This window comes from Copadichromis virginalis, linkage group LG17 (genome assembly GCF_057382275.1).
Source record: "Copadichromis virginalis isolate Kocher_CV1m ecotype Utaka linkage group LG17, C_Virginalis_male_GT1.1, whole genome shotgun sequence".
NCBI lineage: Eukaryota > Metazoa > Chordata > Actinopteri > Cichliformes > Cichlidae > Copadichromis > Copadichromis virginalis.
The window spans coordinates 15,735,387-15,753,924 of NC_140634.1; the positions used below are offsets into that span (position 1 = coordinate 15,735,387).

An 18,538-nucleotide genomic window follows, 5' to 3' on the forward strand; every position below is an offset into this window, starting at 1 on the left:
TATCCACATTTTGTACATTACACAAGTTGTTCATTAACACAAACCCATGTTTGTTTAATGGCAATAATCTGCAGCTACAAACAAATGAATTTAAGTGTTGTGCTTCTGCTGTAGGTTTTGTGACCTACATGTTTATTTTTTGTTTTTGACCTATGTGGTATATGTGATTTAAGATATTATGTGGTTTTCGAGAAGAAATAAATCTTATTTGGCATGCAGACCGCAATAGTCAGGGATCAAGTCATCAACCTTCCAGTTAGTAGATGAACTGCTCTACCCTGAACCAGCAGTATGTACAGACACCATAAAGTGTTTGTACATACTGCCTGATTTCTTCCTGTTAAAGGGGACTTTTTCCTTCCCATTGCAGACAGGGGGTCATATGATTGTTGTGTTTTTTTCTGTGTTATTGTAGGGTCTTTACCTTACAAGATAAAGAGCTTTGAGGCAACTGTTGTTGTGATTTGATGTTATATTAATAAATTTTAATTTAATTAATGGTTGTTTGAGGAAGCTTATGAGCAGTTTGAGGAAAAAGTGGTACAGGAAGAGGCAGGAAACTAAAAATGTTTATTTATTTTTGTTCATTTAGGTATGGATAGTGTAAATTTGAAAAAAGACAAATGGTTTGCCCCCAAAAGTTTCTGTTCATCTGGACGAAACGCTTCATCACTCACCGAAGTGACGTCTTCAGTCTTAGCTTAATGCAGGTTTCCCCAACATAACAAATAGTACATTTGCATAATGACTGAAACTAGCACTGCTGGCCACTCGCAGTGTTTGTGCTCTTGGAATACAAGGGTCAGTAATACAGGCATAATCATAGGTGTACCGTGGCTTAAAAGTTCCTTTTTTCTAAATTAAAGAAATATTTTATGCACTTTCTTCTTAGATCTAACAAATGCACCTCTCGCTTTATTCTCATATTTTGTCCTGATCCAACTGTGAGTATTCCTCAGATTCTTGGTCCGCCAAATTACATTTTGGAGATCATCTCATTATTTTGGCTATTATTTTTGATTTCTCTTTAGAGCAACCCTTTTCCATATTCATATGGCCAAATCTATGATGTCTGGGGCCTGGATCTCTTCCATGCCTGCTTCATGCCCTGGAGGACGGGGCTATGGTTCCCACACCCTCTAGCAGATCGTTACATGGAGAACACACACAGGTGTGCACACTATATTTTTTTTGGCTCCAACCTCAAAGCACATTTTGTGCTGCAGAATGACATTCAATATTTAGTATTTACTGTTACTTATAATTATCTAAGTTATTGCTGCAGTGATGTGTTTCTTGTGTTGCTCTCCTTTTGCTTGTTTTCTCTATTTTTTCTTCTATCAGGTCATCCAGCTGATTTGTGTGTCTTCTCTCACTGTGCCTCTCTACCTCTGGTTTTCTTTCCCTACCTTTCATTCTCCCTTCCTGGCCCCCAGTTAAGGCAAAAATAAATTATTTATTCTCAATGATCCCAACTAAACCGCCACAAGATTGGTTCAGATCTCTAGATTCATGTATGTCCAAATTCCTTTGGAAAAATAAACCCCCACGTATAAGCTTAAAAACACTACAAAAGACCAAGGATAAAGGAGGACTAGAACTGCCTAACTTTCAGCACTACTTCTTAGCCAACAGGCTTCAGTTTATCTCAGGATGGCTAAAACACACCCTCTTAGATGAACCTTGGCTAGATGTAGAACAAGCACTCTGCAATAATCTAGAGATCTCAGACCTACCATTTATCAGCTCAGACATCCAACGACATGAATGCTTTAAAAGCATCAACATCAGCTCTTCTCTGACAGCATGGTGGGAGTTTCTAAAATTGACGGCGTCTTCATTAATCCCATGCAAACGTACACCTATCTGGAACAACCCTGACATATTACAAAACAATAATATGATAAACTTTTCAGATTGGAGTGATAAAGGAATGAAATATTTAGAACATATACTAGAAGGAACAGAATTTATTTCATTTGACGGACTAGTTACACAATATGGGATCAACAAGAAAAGATTTTTAGAATATCAACAAATTAAATCCATAGTAAAAAAGAAATTTAAACCGGGTCAAGTTGAACTACAAACACCACCAAGTGTGGTTCAATTTCTTACTCTTAAACCCCCCAAATTACTATCCAAAATATACAGAATGCTTTCAACAGATGAATCAATATCACTTCCTATTGCAAAATGGGAAGCGGATTTATCAGTTAACTTAGACCTAAACTTCTGGTCTCAGATTTGCTTAAAAACCTTTCATCTAATTAGAAATCCCAGTCTTCAATTAATTCAATACAAAATATTACATAGAGTGCACTATACAGGTCATCGGATGTTCAAGATAGGCTTTACGTCTACCAACAACTGCTCACACTGCCAAACCAATTCACCGGACAATTATATCCACGCTCTTTGGTTCTGTCCACCAGTTCAGAAGTTTTGGCGCGAGATATGTGAAGACTTATCGAAGTGTCTGAAATGTAACATTCCAACTTCCCCCTTAGTGTGTTTGTTGGGCAGCTTAGATAATGTCACTTCAGAAAAGAATATAGCCCATATGGTTTTCACTGCCCTATGCATAGCCAAGAAAACAGTCCTCATGAACTGGAAAAATAAAAATAATCTTAATTCTAACCAATATAGAAATTATCTATTAGATTACATTAGTCTTGATACAGCCTCTGCCACCACATCAGATCAATTGCTCTGGGCTCCTTTGATCAGCTCCATCACCTAGTGGGGGTGGGGGGTCATAGTTTGGTCCCGCCTTCACTGTTGTGATTGGTGTGGGGGTAGGGACAGGCTTAGGGCGTCGGGGGGTTCCCCGGAGGCATCTTCCTTGGGGGGCTCAACCCGGGGTAGCGGTCATGTCCGGTTAGGGGCTCTGTTGGCTCTCAGGTGACTGTTTCCTCGCGGCTGCGTGCAGCGGGGCTAGGGGAGGGTCTGTGCTGACGGACGTGGGTTACTGACCTGGTAGCCTGGCTGCCCCTGGGTGGGTCCGGGATGGGCGTGAGGTTCTGGGGGCGCTCCGTCTCTGGGCTGGGACCCGGACCGGGCCTCGGGGGCTTGGGTCCTGGTTGGTGTGTTGCCGGGGTTGTGGGCGGGTGGGTGCATGGGGGCCCAGCCCTGGAGCAGGGTGCCGCCGGTGCGTCGAGCCACCTGGGGGGCTCTTCAACTGGTGGGGGAGATTGTCACATCTTGCAGGAGCTTTCCTCTCCTCAGGAGCTCCCTCTGCAGGAGGGGGAGATACAGGAGAGGTGGAGGAAGATCTCAGCCTGGGTGTTTATTGTCTTATGTAGTCTGGAAGATGAGTGGATGGTGGGGTGGGTGCAGTTTTCTCTGTGGTGGGGTTGGGTGGACTGTCCTGGGCTCTGTGGGGCCGGGCGGCGCTGCTGCACTGTGCCCCGGTCTGGATGGGCCTGGGCCCCCTTTCCCTGGCGGGTCGCGGAGTATGGGGGTGCCTACTGGGGTCAGCGGGGGAGAGGTCACTTGCCCCTCCCTTCCTTCCCTCCCCATCTCCAGCTGCCTCCCTCTTCCCGCTCCACCACAACCACCCACACATGCAGGGCCTTGGAGTAGGGGTATGTCACCAGGGTGCAGAGGAGGCTACCCCCCCTCTGTCCCCTTCTGGCTGCCTCTGCCTCAATTTTATCCCACAACTTAGTAGAGATGGACCGATCTGATATTACGTATCGGTATCGGTCCGATACTGACCTAAATTACTGGATCGGATATCGGAGAAAAATAAAAAATGTAATCCGATCCATTAAATATCACGAAAGCACCTCACAAAACTTGCAACACGCCGTAACTCACCTCAGAACGTTAGCACGTCGGAGCAGTATGCATCACGTGATAGAGCGGCTGTGGCATGCGGGACCTGTCGGTGGTCTGGATAGCATGTGGAGCTTCGCTAGCAACCCGGCATTTCATCTCCGACAAAGTTATCCCCGAGAGAAGTAAAGCAAGTGTGTAAGTCCATCTCTGAATGTTTGTAAAGCATTCCTGCGTTAAGCTTAACAAGCGACTGCCTCTTCTTGCTGCTACTTCAATCATGAAACTGCTTAATGATCAGCTGATCGGCTTTTCTGTCGCGAGTCCGTGTCTCTGGTTTGTTTTTGGCCCACTTTGCACCAGAAAGAGGAAACCAGCGGCTGAACAACAGCAGCACGTTTAAGCTTGATCAGCTGTTGTTAGAATTTATTTATTATTACTTTCTACACCAGGATCTTTTTCTACGTAGCTGACGGCTGGTAACTGTGCAGGGGCGGATCTAGCAAAGTTTAGCCAGGGGGGCCGATAGGGCATTAACAGGGAAAAGGGGGCACAAAGACATACTTTTCTTTCTTATTCTCATTTAAAATGTCTAGCTTTTAATAAATAATTATCTGACACCCAAAGTTTTAATTTGATGCAAAATGAATAGAAGTCCATTACTGTATATAGTGACTATTAAGTCTAATATATATACCCTAGTAAGCTATAGTACTTTTTCCTTTGGGAAGGTACCATCTGTGCAGTCTGCAATTTTGTTGAAGAAAGATGTTGAATCTATTTAATATTTCTTGAAAAATAATTGATTTCTGTGTATTTTTTTTTCACACTGCATCAAATTAAGGTTGATTACGTTGATTAAGCATCATGAGGTGGAGCGTGAGGGGTGGTTCCCTATTTTTTATTTTTTTATTTTTGTTGTTGCTGGGAGTTGGAACCCTATTAGTTAGGTTGCTTAATATTTATGCTAAGTACTCTTTAAAATACCAGAATAGGGAGGATGGTGTAGGTTTAAGTTTATTAGATTGATCAGTATTGCTGAACTATGAAATATTTTTTTTTTGCATACAGGTATAACAGAATAGCTTTAGTGTAGTTGTTGTTTTAAACTTGAGTATGAACTTATACAAAATGCAGCAAGATATTTAAAAAAACTGTTTTGTTGATTAAAAAACACTATATCGGATTCATATCGGTATCGGCAGATATCCAAATTTATGATATCGGTATCGGACATAAAAAAGTGGTATCGTGCCATCTCTACAACTTAGACATTCACATTACTCACACTCTCATTACACATACATATAGGATCTTGGGGGTGGGCACGATACATGGAGTCCAAAGTACCATCAGGGTGTACACCCCACCCCTGGCATCGTTACCCACCTCTCAATTTTAAATACACGTAGACATTGAGGGCTAGCAGGAGGGACCATGCGCTTACCTGCTGCTCTCTGGCAGGTAGCTCCATGCCCTCCTGGGTTTTAAATGCACCTTAGAACACACATGCATCAACACTACAATGAGCGGGTGGAGGGAGGTTTGGAGTCTTCTCTCACCCCCATTCTCTGCGACCTGCTGGAGCAGGGGGGCTAGGACTAGGAGGAGGAGTTGGCCGTCCGACTGCGGTCTGGAGTGTGGAGCCTTCCTGCTGCTGCGGAGTCGGGGCGGTCTGCCTCCCCCCACCGCAGGGAAAAGGGAAACACCACCTGGGTCTGGGTGCAGTTCCCCCCTCCAGGGGCGGGGGCACCTAGACCCGGTTTGTAGAGTACGCTTGGGGAGTGTGATCGTGTGTACAACGTCTCTTTATGTCTGTCTCCACGTTGGTTGAGTGTGGAGTAAGTGCATATGAGAGCATGAGGGTGGGAATGGATGTTTGTATCTGTGTGTGCCTGTATGTCTGTGTCTATATGTCAGGTTGGGTATCAGACGCCACCTCTCCGGGGACATCTCAGGCCCTCCAAGGTTTGGAGGCCTATCTCCCCCTACCACCACTTCCCCTGCCAGTGGCGGACTCCCTCAGACATCGGTGCGTTGGTGGTTCTTTGTGTCCGGGGATGGGCGTCCAGGTACACACCGGCTCACTCCTTGGCGGCCGCTTATCGGGGCCTGGAGCCTGGGGCTCGCTTGGGCCACTTCGGAGGTGGAGTGCCCCCGGCCTCTCGGCCTGGGGCTCGGTCACTCAGGCGCAGCTGGCTGCCGGCGGAGCTCACGGGCGCGTCACTGCAACTCCCCCTGGCTTCTGCTCCGCGGCTGCTGAGTGAGCCCTCATCTGGGACTCTCCTCAGCTCTTTCTGGGACAGTGGCGCGGCTGCCCCTCTGTTGGTCTTCCTTGGTCTCTTGTGTTCTGGGGGCCTCTGGATGTCTGGAGTTTTGATCTCCTCCACACCTGCTTCATGCCCTGGAGGACGGGGCTGTGGTCCCCCCACACCCTCTAGCAGATTATTACATGAAGGAACCTTTTAAAAAACAAAAAACAAGCGCGTCCATGCTCACAGGTGTACACACGGGTGATCACACCCACAAACTACACCCTTTTTGGCTCCTACCTCAAAGCACACTGTGTTCTGTTGATCTTATGTGCTGCACAATAATGTTTAACATTTAGTATTTACTGTCATATTCCCATATATCATTGTGATGTTGTTTATTCTATTACTCTTGTTCTCTTCTGCTTGCTTTCTTTTTTCTTTCTCAGCAGGTGATCCAGGTGATTGATATATGCATTTTTTTTTTCTCTGCCCGTTCTGTTGGTTTTTGTCTTTTGCCCTTCTCCCCCGTCCCTCTTCTCAGCTGTTTCTCTTTCCCTCTTTCTTTCTCCCCTTCTTTCCCCCAGTCAAGTCTGTCCCGTATTCAGTAAGTGAAAATAAAATAAACAATAAAAGGTGAATCAAATGGACCATTACGGCAAGGCTGGGATGGTCAGTTTGGTAAAGTAAATCCGTTGGGCATCTTTCTTTGCCTTTAGACAACAATTCTGATGGCAAAAGAGCCAAACGGGACAGGCAAAAAAAAAAAAAAAAAAAAAAAAAAAAAGACAGGGCAAAAGTAAGACAGGGCAAAAGTAAGACATCCCCGGACCGTCAGCTGACATGAGGATGTGCTTGCTGGGTCCTCCAGGGCCCCCCAGCAGACGTGGCGTGAGGCTGGACGGACTCGAGCCCCCCAGCTGAGATAGACGGCTGAATGGGTCCCTCTGATCCTCCAGCAGAGGACAGGGGCAGAGGGGCGAACTCACTGGAGCTCTCAGCAGGGGATGACGGCTGAGACTGCTCAGTAAAGTTCTCTAGTGAAGCTGCTGGTGCTGGCATCTTGACCTCTAGGGCTCCAGAGTTGGCTGGTGACTGACACCCAGCCTCTGGGGAGGCCCTAGAGGGAGCAACTGTCTCTGAGATGGCCAGCTTAAGTGAACCAGCTAAAGTTTGTATGAAGTGTGTTCCCTGCTTGTAATGAGACTGTGAGGATGATGACTGAATGAATGAGTGGGTAGGCTGCTGAGCTATAGGTAGCAGAGACGATTGTAGTGGATGCGTAATAGGTGGTGAAGTGGCTGACTGAACTGGGGGCAGCGTGGCTGCTGACTGAATGGGGGCAGTGTTACAGGCCTTCCTCCGTGGAGACGGCTCCGACGGGCCAGGTAACTCCTCATCCGGCGGTACGGATGGCACGTCCTCCGTTGAAGCGAGCAGGCGAGCAGTAGCGGGGGGTAAGGTGTAGCTCGTGGAGAATGAAGTTTTGTATGAGCGGGTGCACTGAGTCCAATAGCAAGGGATAATCGGAAATAAGCTGCTGTAGCCTGACTTCCAGAACGTCGAGAAACGCTTCTCCCCCATGCTCGAGCCACAGGTTGATTAATTTTGACGCTGAGTCCGTTATGAGCTTTCGAAGCTCCGTGGGTGGGGTGAATGCCGCTGAATCCATATCTGGCTGGTCCATACTGTCACGGCAAGTCAGAAGAGCCGTGTGGAAAAGGAAAAGGAGGATCCAAACGCAGGCAGTCGTGAAGGTGTGAAGGTGATTTACTGAACACGAAAAATAGAGAGGCAAACGGCAAAACGGAGAACTAAACTATACTGGGACAACTAGACTACTGAGCATGAACAAGAACATAAAGGAAGGAAGACGATGGTACATGATGATGACGGCAGGGAACACACGGACGAACCAGCAACTACAAACACAGAAGACACGACTTAAATACACTCAGAAACACAGGGAGATTACACACAGGTGGGGGACACAGCTGGGAGTCATTAACGAGACGAGACAAGAGGTAAAACTGAACACACACATGAGACGCAGACCTTCACAATAAAACAGGAACAAGATACCATCACACTAAGACGCAGACTCGACACTGAGAGACAGACAGAAAATGACACATGGAACTAGACCTATACTAAGCAGACACAACCGAAGAACAAATCCTAAACACAAATAAACAGAAACATGAAACTCTAATAATAAACAACTTTGCCAGTTACTGTCCGAGAACACTACACTAGAACCAACGTCTGTTACCTTATGAAATTAAGTAAATTAAATATTTTCAGCTTATCAAAGGAATAATAGAGAATTCACGGTATAGTATCTTATCATCATATTTTGATCTCGTTCCCATTGATATAAGCTGCGTTCCCCACGTAATAGACCTTGTCTCCTCTATTCCTTGCCTCCTTCACAGCCAGCCACAGCTTGCTACGGGTTTCTCTATCATCAACTGCCAGATCCTCTTTCTAAAGTTGAGCTGGACGTTCTTCGAGTAACTGCACTTGTTTGATCCCCTCCATAGGAATCCATGCTGTTCTGGACAGGAATCTAATGATTACTCTGTATGCAATTTGGTCGTACCCAACAACTATGCCAGCCTCCATGTCTGTTAACGCTCTCCTCCTGTTCTCCCACCAAAAACTCATTCCTTACAGACTGTTTCTGCTCCCCAAGTACATAAATTAATAATTGATCAGCAAATTCATGTATGCTGCCTTACAGAAACCTGGTTACAGTAAAATGATTTTGTTAGTCTAAATGAATCAAAACCCTTGAGATATACTAATTTGTCAGAAGCCCCAAATATGGCATTTAATGTATTTTTGGACTCAACTGACTTCTTTCAAATGTAAAAGCACCCAGTCACTGCTCTAATCACACTCTAGATCTGACATATGGCATAGAAACCGGACATTTAACTGTGTTTTCTGAAAACCCTCATTTGTCTGATCACTTCCTAATAACACTTTCTCAAAAGAAAGGCTTTTCTCCAGATTATTTCCAGAAAGAGAAACTGAGCACAGCGGCAAAAATGTTATCTTCATTAAAATGAATCTTTATTAAAATAACAAATAGTTTTTAAAAAACCAGAAGTAACCCTGAAACATAGAATCAAACATGCAAACTTGACACAAATTCAGAAATGTTATGGCCCGTCTAGGCGCGGCCAGACCACAACATAAAGGGTGATCCATCCCCGTCCAACCCCAAGCAGCACGTCACACACTTAATATTTTGTGACAGTGATTTATTTACAATAAGTGCAGTTAAACAAAGGAAGGGAGCATATCATAACTTCAGGGTGAACCCAAGGCCAAAACAACAAACAAAAAGTAACCTATCTTAGGAATAAACACAACTTACCTACTCAAAAAAACTAAACCAAACGACAATCACTTTCCTCCCTGCCTAACAAAAACAGGAGAAAACTGATCAACCAAAAAGGCGGTCCACCCCTACATGCTCTTACATTAACATAATATTTTGACACAGTGAACGGTCTGCCGGTTGGGTTGGGCCATGGATGAATGAATTGGCAGTCCCTGGCGGTCTCTTCTTATCCGCTGCCTCCCAGTCCTCAGCCAATCGGTGTGAGCCATCCACCCTGGATGCACCAATCCCGGAGGAGCACCTGGACACTCAAATTCACACATGATTACGATCACAGTCGTAACACCCTTTCCCAAGAATTAACATTACCCCCAAAATGTTTAATTCAAGGAGAAAGTGCTCTAGACAGGGTATCAGCCAACACGTTATCTTTCCCTTTCTTGTAACTGATCTCCAAGTTAAAATCTTGCAATAACAAGGACCAGCGCATAAGTCTTTGATTGGAGTTGCGCATTTGGGAAAGAAACACCAGTGGGTTGTGATCGGTAAACACCTGCATAGGGAGCACACTTGACCCAACATAGACCTCAAAATGCTGTAACGCAAGGAGTAAGGCAAGAGCCTCTTTTTCCAATGGTGCTATAATGGGTCTGGTGCCTGTTAAACATTTTTGAAAAGTAGCAGACGGGATAATCTACGCCGTGACCATCTTCCTGTAACAGAACAGCGCCTGCGCCACACGAGCTGGCATCAACTTCTAGTTTAAAAGGGCGCTCAAAATTCGGCGCAGCTAGCACTGGTGCACTACACAACAATGCTTTGGCAGATTCGAATGCCACCTGACATGCTGGAGACCAATTAAAAGGCTTTAAGGGGCTAACAAGATCAGTTAGGGGACTAACCACATCAGAAAAATTTCTGCAAAACCCTCGATAAAAACCGGCCATTCCTAAAAAACGACGCAGAGCTCTTTTTGTCTGCGGGACAGGAAAATCAACAATGGCCTGTAGGGGAGACCGGGGATAGTTGTAACATTTTTGACATTTGTCTGTAAATTGGAGCTCTTTTAAGGTAGTGGATTCAAAATGTAATGCAAAGTATTTACATGTCTCGGCTATTAAATAGTGCAGCTATTTTCTCTGCAGCACAATTACCCATTGCATGGTATGGCCTCAAACACAAAGAGTGAAATGTTACCACTATACTGTGATACATTTTTACGCACTGCTCTTGGTGACCTTTTTCGTTCAGATAGATTTTCCTGAAACGAATTCTGTGCACAGAACACCTTTTGTTCGTTTAAATAAGTCACGATGGGTTCCGGCAAACACTTTTTAAACTCCTCCAGCAAAATAAGAGTTTAACTCTTCCACGGTTTTAACTTTACATGAACAACACCATTTCTCAAACAACACATTCTTTTCTCGCGCCAACTCAACAAAAGTCTGGTTAGCAGTTTTATTAAGAATCCTAAATTTCTGCCGATATGCTTCAGGGACAAGTTCATACGCCTGCAGCACAGTTTTCTTAAGAGTTTCATAATCTAAACTCTGCTCAATAGACAGGCTTGAACACACTTCTTGGGCTTTTCCCACAAGCTTACGTTGGAGTAAGAGGGACCAAAACTCTTTCGGCCACTTCAAAGCAGCGGCTATGTGCTCAAATGCACTAAAATAGGAGTCTACCTCAGACTCGCGAAACGGGGGAACCAACTTGATGTGCTTACTTATGTCAAAACCAGCAGAAGAAGAAGCACTTGTGCTTGATGATGTTGGGGAAACACCAGCTGAGCCCTTTTCAAGCATCTGCGCCTTTCACTGGCTTGCTTTCCGCATCATCTCCCCGTCGTAGAAGCACACCTTTGTCCACTAGCTTTTCAGCCAGGGTTTCCTTCAACTCTGCCTTGCGAGCACTGTAAGACACTTCCACATCGTAAGAGTTAGCCACAATGAGCAGGTCCGCTTTCTTACATTTGTCAATTTTTTCCCATGAAGGTGCCTCCACAAAATCTTCAAGTGAAAAATCCATTCTCACATACACACACCCCCACACACAAAAACATAAAACCGCTAACCAGAACAAGACACGCCAACCCTACTCACCAACAAGCGAGAAAAGAGACGGAACGAGCCCCCAATTATGTTATGGCCCGTCTAGGCGCGGCCAGACCACAACATAAAGGGTGATCCATCCCCGTCCAACCCCAAGCAGCACGTCACACACTTAATATTTTGTGACAGTGATTTATTTACAATAAGTGCAGTTAAACAAAGGAAGGGAGCATATCATAACTTCAGGGTGAACCCAAGGCCAAAACAACAAACAAAAAGTAACCTATCTTAGGAATAAACACAACTTACCTACTCAAAAGAACTAAACCAAACGACAATCACTTTCCTCCCTGCCTAACAAAAACAGGAGAAAACTGATCAACCAAAAAGGCGGTCCACCCCTACATGCTCTTACATTAACATAATATTTTTGACACAGTGAACGGTCTGCCGGTTGGGTTGGGCCATGGATGAATGAATTGGCAGTCCCTGGTGGTCTCTTCTTATCCGCTGCCTCCCAGTCCTCAGCCAATCGGTGTGAGCCATCCACCTTGGATGCACCAATCCCGGAGGAGCACCTGGACACTCAAATTTACACATGATTACGATCACAGTCGTAACAGAAAGGTAAACAAGACAGAGTTGACACACGAGGACGAAACACTGAGATGAAACTAGGATGGAAAGACACGAAAGGTGAGTGAGATCGTCTGAAAAAGAAGTAAGAACTAGAAGCAAAGGAAACAAAACTCAAAAGCAGTGGGAAATAAAATAAACTAAAGACCAAAACCAAACGGGAAGTAGAATGTAATAGCACTTGAAGTCCAAAAGAAACCAAAAAGACAGAAAACTCAAAACTCTGGATTAAAGACCAAGGACCATGACTGTCAATATATTTAAGGTCAATAGTTTTACACATTATGAAGCAGAAACTTATCTCCATATTACACAATATAGTTCAATTAAAAGCATTTCATAAAGTTTAAAGAGTTGGCAACAGAACATAACATCACTGCGAAGGTTTCTTTTTTTTTTTCTTTTTTTTTCTTGTTTATTTTATTTTCACTTACTGAATACGGGACAGACTTGACTGGGGTAAAGAAGGGGAGAAAGAAAGAGGGAAAGAGAAACAGCTGAGAAGAGGGACGGGGGGGAAGGGCAAAAAACAAACACCAACAGAATGAGCAAAAAAAAAAAAGAAAAAAAAAAAAGAAAAAAAATGCATATATCAATCACCTGGATCACCTGCTGAAAGAAAAAAGAAAACAAGCAGAAGAGAACAAGAGTAATAGAATAAACAACATCACAATGATATATGGGAATATGACAGTAAATACTAAATATTAAACATTATTGTGCAGCACATAAGATCAACAGAACACAGTGTGCTTTGAGGTAGGAGCCAAAAAGGGTGTAGTTTGTGGGTGTGATCACCCGTGTGTACACCTGTGAGCATGGACGCGCTTGTTTTTTTTTTTTTAAAAGGTTCCTTCATGTAATGATCTGCTAGAGGGTGTTGGGGGGGGGCACAGCCCCGTCCTCCAGGGCATGAAGCAGGTATGGAGGAGATCAAAACTCCAGACATCCAGAGGCCCCCAGAACACAAGAGACCAAGGAAGACCAACAGAGGGGCAGCTGCGCCACTGTCCCGGAAAGAGCTGAGGAGAGTCCCAGATGAGGGCTCACTCAGCAGCCGCGGAGCAGAAGCCAGGGGGAGTTGCAGTGACGCGCCCGTGAGCTCCGCCGGCAGCCAGCTGTGCCTGAGTGACCGAGCCCCAGGCCGAGAGGCCGGGGGCACCCCACCTCCGAAGTGGCCCAAGCGAGCCCCAGGCTCCAGGCCCCGATAAGCGGCCGCCAAGGAGTGAGCCGGTGTGTACCTGGACGCCCATCCCCGGACACAAAGAACCACCAACGCACCGATGTCTGAGGGAGTCCGCCACTGGCAGGGGAAGTGGTGGTAGGGGGAGATAGGCCTCCAAACCTTGGAGGGCCTAAGATGTCCCCAGAGAGGTGGCGCCTGACACCCAACCTGACATATAGACACAGACATACAGGCACACACATATACAAACATCCATTCCCACCCTCATGCTCTCATATGCACTTACGCCAGGACCGCCTCCTACAACGCGGGTCTCGCCACTGGCAATATGAGCGCCTACAAAGCGGCCTCATACGGCGTGCAGCGCGCGGTGAGAGATGCCAAACGCCGGTACCGGGAACGTGTGGAGTCCCACTTCCACCAGGGCGACACACGGAGTTTGTGGCACGGACTACGCACCATTACGGACTACAAAGCCAGGGACACTGCGCTGATCAACGCTGACTCTGCATTCACCAACGAGCTGAATCAGTTCTACGCCCGTTTCGAGGTTAGCCAGGCGGCTAATGCTATCTACCGCCTGACTACCGAGGACAGTGACGTCATCAGCGAGAGACCGGTGACCAGCATCGCGGAGCATGACGTCCGAGCGGCACTGAGGAGAGTGAACACAAGGAAAGCGGCGGGGCCAGACGGCATCACCGGCCGTCTGCTGCGCTGCTGTGCTGACCAGCTAGCAGGTGTGTTCACTTACATCTTCAACGAGTCCCTGGCGAAGTCTGTGGTCCCCACATGCTTCAAAAGATCCACCATCATCCCTGTGCCCAAGAACAGCAAACCCTCATCCCTGAACGATTAACGGCCAGTTGCACTGACCTCGGTAGTAATGAAGGTGTTTGAGAGGCTGCTGAAGAACATCATCTCCTCCTCCATCCCAGACACCACAGATCCGCTGCAGTTCGCCTACAGATCCAACAGATCCACAGAGGATGCCATCGCCCACGTCCTACACACCACTCTCAGCCACGTGGACAAGAAACAGGGTAACTATGTGCGAATGCTGTTTGTTGATTACAGTTCAGCGTTTAACACAATAGTGCCCTGCAGACTGTTCACAAAGCTGAGGGATCTGGGACTTAACAGCCATCTGTGTGCATGGGTGTTGGACTTCCTCACTGGCAGAACTCAGGTGGTGAGGGTGGGCAGGTGCTTCTCCAACAGCATCACCATCAACACAGGAGCACCTCAGGGATGTGTCCTCTCGCCACTGCTCTACTCCCTCTACACTTCAGACTGTGTGGCCACCCATGGCTCCAACACCATTGTGAAGTTTGCTGACGACACAGTGGTGTTGGGTGCCATCTCCAACAACGATGAGGCGGCCTACATGGACGAAGTGAAGAATCTGGCATCGTGGTGCCAGGACAATCCCCTCCAGCTGAACGTCAGCAAGACCAAGGAGCTGGTGGTGGACTTCAGAAGGAGTCAGCACAGAGACTACAAGCCCATTATCATCAATGGAGCTCCAGTGGAGAGGGTGCAGTCCTTCAAGTATCTTGGTGTCCACATCTCCTCAGACCTGACATGGGCTGCCCACATTCAGGTCCAGACCAAAAAGGCTAGGCAGCGCCTGTATCACCTACGACAACTGAGGAAGTTCAGGGTCTCTCCAAAGATCCTCAGGATTTTCTATACAGGCGCTGTGGAGAGCATCCTCACACAGAACATGACATCGTGGTTTGGGAACAGCTGTGTGAAGGACCAAAAAGCTCTCCAGAGAGTGATCCGTACAGCAGAACGCTGCTGCAGGATTGCTCTCCCCCCGCTTCAGGACACCTACACCAGGAGATGCCGGACTAGAGCAGCGCAGATACTGAAGGACCCGTCCCATCCTGGCAACAAACTGTTCCAACTTCTGCAATCTGGTAGAAGGTTCCGCATCTTCCGGGCAAGGACAGAGAGACTCAAGAGGAGCTTCTATCCCCAAGCCATCCGTGCCCTAAACACACACACCCGCCCTCTCACATCATCTATAATTGACTGAGACAGGACTCTTCCAGACACTAAACCAAGGCACAATGTACATTTCAATTCCTTTAATTTTAAATATGTTTATATTGTCTATCCTGTAAAATAGTCAGATGTCTATTCATATTAATGTACAAAATTCACCTGCTTGCTGCTACTACTGCACATTCACCCAATGTATATACTATATATATATATAGTATATAGTATGTGCAACGATACACAAAATTCACGGTTCGGTTCGGTTCGATACTTTGGTGTCACGGTTCGATATTTTTTCGATACAAAAAAAATGTTCATGCCTTTTTAATTTGTCATTTATTAAAATTATAAATATATATTTTAACTCAAAAGTACAGTTTTTAAATTTAACCCTAACCCTTGTGCGTGTTTTTTATTTTGACAGCGAATGCGCACCTGCGGACCACTTATGTGCAGCCCTGGTTATTTAGCTCGTCATATTGCAGCCACAGAAATTCTTTTGTCCATGAAACCATAAAGCTGCACTTTCTTTTTGCCTTATAGTCTGATTTGTCATAACTTCTCCGTTTTGTGGTAAGCTTTTCTTTGGCTGTCACTTCTTCACCCTGACCTGTCTTATTTGGCTCAGCAGAACTGAAATATATATCCTGCTGCTTTTACACACGCACTCACATAAGCTCAGCGATTCTCTGCGCGATCAACCTCTCACATGTTTAAGCTTGCTGCGGGAGATTTCACTTGTAATGTTTGCATAGTAAGCTAACGATTAATAAGACGATGTCAGAGGAATTGGTGCACAAATTATCATCACTCACAGATCAGTGCTGTCGCTCTCTATACACAGTTCGCGCGATTGCAAAGTGAAAGCAAAAAACAAGCGCAAATTCAAACGCGATTTCAATATGTCACATTAGAGCTGGGCGATATATCGAGTTTTTAAAACATATCGATATATTTTTATACGAGATATAAGATGTGACAATATCCTTTATATCGATATAGTCTATGTTACGTTATAATTATAGTTGTGGAGCCGCAAGTTTGCCTCTCTTTCGTCCACTTTTGTCTCTACACAACGTTACTCCGCCTCGCCTTCACTGAAGACAACTCCCCCTCCTCCCCCATCGCTTCACGTGCAGGCAGCGACAAGACGGACACGGCAAATCTCCGTTAACGAGTTACTGCGCATCGCCCCATGCGTGGGGCTGGACGGCGTCAACGTGTTAACGAGCTAAACATGCTAACGAGCTAACCGCGCTAACGAGCTAACCGCGCTAACCCTAAAATCCTTTCATTCTCTCAAAAGTTGACAGCGCGCCTTATGTATGAATTCTGGTTGTGCTTGATGGCCGCGAACCGATTTTATGTGGTACACGGCACTCAGCAATCTGTCAAAAATGTTTGAGTACGACTTTGGGAAGCTACGGAGCTGCACCGCTTGATAGATTGTCGGCGCATTACGGCTACCGAGGAGCTTCGCGGAGTGATACGTACTGTGCATCAACGTAATATTACCATATTGTGTGTGTATAAGGACCATAAATGGCACCTGTAAGAGACGTGGTTATGAAGCGGATTTCAAACTCCAGGCTGTCAGTCACGCAGTAAAACTTGGAAATAGAGCTGCTGTGAAATCTGTCTGTCTTTGTTATTACGCTCAGCGTCTTTTAGTTTACATTTTGACTGCACAATTGTGAGCTCTTTGTTTAGCACAAAAACAACCTTGTTTTCTTTTATTTATGGAGCATTATTATTTAATGAATGCTCATAATTTAATTTTGAGTAATTTTTCATGTACATCTGTGCTGTATGTTAATAAAAGTGCCTGTGTGACATCTGGGACACAGCTTTGACTAAGAACTCTCTTTTTGTTCTTACTTTATGGCTTAAAAAAAAATATCGAGATATATATCTTATATCGCCATCCAGCTAAAAAAATATCGAGATATGAATTTTGGGTCATATCGCCCAGCCCTATGTCACATATTGACAGTGGCTCACCGATGCCAATGACATAACTACCCAGCTACATTTCTGAAAGAATGCAAAAGCATTGACATATATTTTTCCTTCCTACAATAGCCCGACGGGCAGGGCAGAGATAGATTTTGGTAGCCCGACTGAAAAAATCGCTAGCCCCGGGACGTCGGGCTAGCGATATTGCGAGCCCTGTATCTGATTGAGGAATCACTCATCTTTGGAAAAGAGAGTTTATTACAGAGAAATGGCTCTTTCCAAAATAAAAGCTATACTATACGCTTCTTCTGGGCTATATTCTCAGCAGCATAAGGAGAATCATGTGCTAACAGCTGTCTAAATGACTCGGCTAAAGTTAGTAGCATGCTTGCTTGTTTTTTTTCTGTTTCCACTTGTCTTTGCACTAAGATGATGTCGGCGTAAATGTGCAGTCATATTCGTTGTGTTCCCACTAGTGCTGTCAGCGTTAATCTCGTTGAAATGACCTTAAAGCCACAACACGGCAAATCTCCGTTAACGAGCTACCGCCGATCGCCCCGTGCATGGGGCTAGACGGCCAACACGTTAACGAGCTAACTGCGCTAACACACTAGTTCCCACCCATGTAATTGAGCATTGCATGGCACATCCAACATACTGTTTTACTTTAGTCCACGACTCGCTTACCTTCAGGGTCATACGTCACATGAAAACCAAAATAATTCCAAACGCCAGATCTGAATGAGGGTGGGGGAGGTCCATGTTGCAAGGAGAGCTTAACTTCTGTCTCGCTAGCTTGCCCTGCGCTCTTCGCCTAGGCTCGACAGTGCAGCCTAGGCGGAGTAGTCGAATGCAGATTCACTGAGCGCTCAACACAGACAGCATCGTCAGAAGGAAAGTTGATAAAATAAATTACAAATTTTGTATTGTTCGATACATATGCGTACCGAACCGAAAGCACTGTATCGAACGGTTCAATATCGATACGAATATCGTTGCACCCCTAATATATACCGTAATTGTCGGGCTATAAGCCGCTACTTTTTGCACAAGCTTTGAACCCTGCGGCTTTTAGTCAGGTGCAGCTTTTCTATGGATTGTCCGTGATTTTTGTGATATCGTAAGACGATTTGTTTTGTTTGTTCCGCTGTTGTACGGCACTACGTTGCCTGGCGGAAGGGCATGTGATCAGACACACAGTATCTGGGTTCAAGAGTGGTATGTTGGTCACGTATCCATCCGCCAGGCAACATAGTGCCGTACAAGTAGCGCGAAAAACAAACTTCAAATTAACGCTACGCGTTCAGCGGGAGTC

General features: G+C 45.6%; 1 protein-coding gene across 2 annotated transcripts in view; it reads right to left on the bottom strand.

Moving 5' to 3' along the window:
• Nucleotides 1-18,538, bottom strand: part of prpf38a (pre-mRNA processing factor 38A) — a 61,580-nt gene that overhangs the window by 27,577 nt on the left and 15,465 nt on the right. The gene's annotated exons all lie outside the window — the stretch shown is intronic.